Here is a 2,925-nt window from a genome sequence, read left to right on the forward strand (position 1 = left end):
CAGAGCCAGGAGGAGCTGGTCCCGGAAAGCCCTGTGTCTGTGGAAGAACGGGGCCCAGCAGGAGCGTTTCCACGACGTGGAGACAGGGCAGAGTCCTTTCCAGCATTTCCCCTCCACCTCAGCTCCGGAGTCCTGCAGAGCACAGGGACAGGGTGTTTCCAGCCCTGACTGCCATGGCCTTGTCACCATCTCAGGCCTCTCCTGGCAGCATGGCGGGAGGACGAGAGAAACGTCTCCAGCTCCCGGGTCAGCTCTGCTTCGGGGCCCAGGCCCTTCATTCAGCGCAGGGAACAAGGCTCAGGGCAGTCCCGGCCAGACCCTGGGTCTAAACCTCGCCCAGTGTGTCTGCCTAGTGTCCTGTTACCTCTGCCTTGTGCTGTGGGAAGAGCAAACCTGTCTGAGAGGATGGAAGGAAATTACCTGTTGTCCGAAGTCCAGACTGTCCTGGGAATGAGAAGGAGACAGATACTTAAATATACACAGCAGAGCTGTCCCCAGACACACTGTCTCCAGCCTCTGATCTGCTACCTGGGATTGCTCTAACACCACAACCCACACAAACCAGGGCGGACAGGGTGCAGGCTGACAGCAGGAGCCCAGGAAGCTTCTCTCACACAAACCCAGTACCTCATGGCTCCTTGTTCCTTCTGTCTTTTTACTAAGTTTTCAAGTCACAATTTTCTAACTTTCCCCATATCTCTATTAGCCATAACTCCTTAGGTTTTTAAAAAATCTTTTTAATGTATATTTTATTGAGTCTTTGCAATTCCTCATAAGAGTTGTCAGTCAGATCTAGACCCCAGCCCCTCATCCATGCCTCCCCATCCCGCCCCCAGAACCGCATGTACTCCACCACACATGCAAATCCCATTCATTCAGGCACCTGTGCCCAAATGTCCTTCAGTGTAAATGTGTCCACTGGAGTCTGGTCAGCCCATCCAGTGATCATATGTAAGTCATACTCTCCCTCGCCCAGCAGCAGTCAGTCTCTAACAGCTCTCAGTCTAGGGCTGGTTGGCCACTCATTTCTCTCCTTCCCTTTGGGCCCCTGTCCATCTGAGTTGGCGTGGGTCCTGTGCCTGATGCCACCACTACCACCAGTTCACATGTGCAGCTTCCTGTGGCCTGGAAGCCTCTGCTTCCCTGTGTTCATGAACAGCCCTGGCTCTTACAATCTTTCCACCCCCCCTTCCACGATGGTCCCTGAGCTGTGGGTGGATGAGGTTCCATATAGGAGTCCCATCTTATACTCTACAGTCCCTTATTCCTGCAGACCTCTGATAGCACAAGTCCCTTGGAATCTGAGGCCACTTGAGGAAAAAAAAATGTCTTCACAAAGAGGTGCAGACACCCTCAGGACAAAGCTGTGTTTCTTCCCCAGCAGTCTATGGAATTCTTGGTCACCCCAGGCTCCTCACTTTTCCGGTTCCTGAGGTAGACAAACAGCCCCACCCCAAGGAAGAGCAGACCAAGCATGAAGCCCCCAGCTCCACTCAGCATCTTGCTCTGTGCAGATTCAGACCATACCTCTGAGAAAGGAAACCAGGTTTAGAGAGTTTTCAAACCATATCTAATTTCCCTCTCTTGGACCCTGAGATTCAGAGCTCTGGGACAGAGGAAGAAGCCTACAGTAGAAGAGCTGGGATTGACCATGTCTGGGGTGTTTAGGAAGCACCCTGAAGGTCCACACCCCGAAGGGATTTACACCTGACCCCCCTGAAACACCACCCCCACACAAAGCCTCTGGAGCTCAGTGAGGTGCAGTTATGAGGGGTGACAGCTGAGGAAAGGCAGAGCTGAGACGGGACGTCCCTCACGTCAGCCGTGACCCTGCATTGCGCCTGGTCCGTCATCATCATGCACCTGCAGCAGAGCTGGGAAACAGCCCCAGCCCAGAGGCCGCAGCCAGGGCCATGCAGGCGACCAGGGCCTGTGATGTCACTGGAAGGTTCACAGGAGTGTCTGGTGCACATAACTGTTTCCGGGGTAGAGGTGGTTGTAGACATATCACAGGGCTACCCCAGTGAGCCACACGGAAGGAGAGGACACGCAGCACACAGTGTGTGGGGAGAGAAAGCTGACACTCAGGGTAACCACACCCCTTCCTGGTGGGAATTCACAGGGCCAGGGACCTCCCCACTCACTCCACTCCACTGTGACAGGGCTGGGCAGGCTGGGGTGCTCCACCTGGCAGGTGTAAACATCTCCACTCTGAGGAACTGTCTCCAGCATCACCAGGGTCTGGAAGGTCCAGTCTCTATTCAGGATCAGGCCTGCGGATGCAACTCCATCCTTCTTCTCCTGGCCATAGCAAAACCATGCTACTTTAATTTCGTTGGGGTAGAAACCACTCACAGCACAGACCAGGAGTTTGTGATGCTTCATGGACTGGGTCTTTGAAGATTACAAAACCACCATGGGCTTTTCTAGGGGAGAAAAGATGGCGAGACTAAGTCAGGAGGGCAGGGCAACCTCCATGCTTGGTGCCATCCAAACACAGGCTGAAATCCAGCCAGGTCTCTCATAAAGCGGCCTTAGAAAATTAGGATCTGTTTTCAAATTTTGTTTTTCAGCTCTGGATCCCTAGAGGAAATACCACACTAAAGGTAAAAGTCTGAGCACCGGGGACTCATCTCCCACTTGTGGTAATTTGGGTCATAGCTAAGTATCTATAGTTACTGAATAATTCCATCTTTTCTATAAATTACAATACTGCTACATGTTAGGCCAGAAGACATATTGAGAATTTCTCCATCGTTTTGGAAAATCCCTAAATAAACTATTTTTCTCCCTTTTCTTATGTCCTCATGTGGGCTAGCATTCAGATGCAGAGGCTGAGGCTGCAGCCAAACTTGGAGCTGTCCATGAAGCCGGACAGGAGGCTATGTCCTGAGCTCTGCGTTTAGTCCCCACAACAAAGATCTA

General features: G+C 52.3%; 1 pseudogene; it reads right to left on the reverse strand.

Moving 5' to 3' along the window:
• Nucleotides 1-1,219: 1,219 nt before the first annotated feature.
• Nucleotides 1,220-2,925, reverse strand: part of LOC115071999 — a 22,031-nt pseudogene continuing 20,325 nt past the window's right edge.

The sequence above is a fragment of the Nannospalax galili genome, unplaced genomic scaffold, assembly GCF_000622305.1.
Source record: "Nannospalax galili isolate Female #2095 unplaced genomic scaffold, S.galili_v1.0 scaffold2200, whole genome shotgun sequence".
Taxonomy (NCBI): Eukaryota; Metazoa; Chordata; class Mammalia; order Rodentia; family Spalacidae; genus Nannospalax; species Nannospalax galili.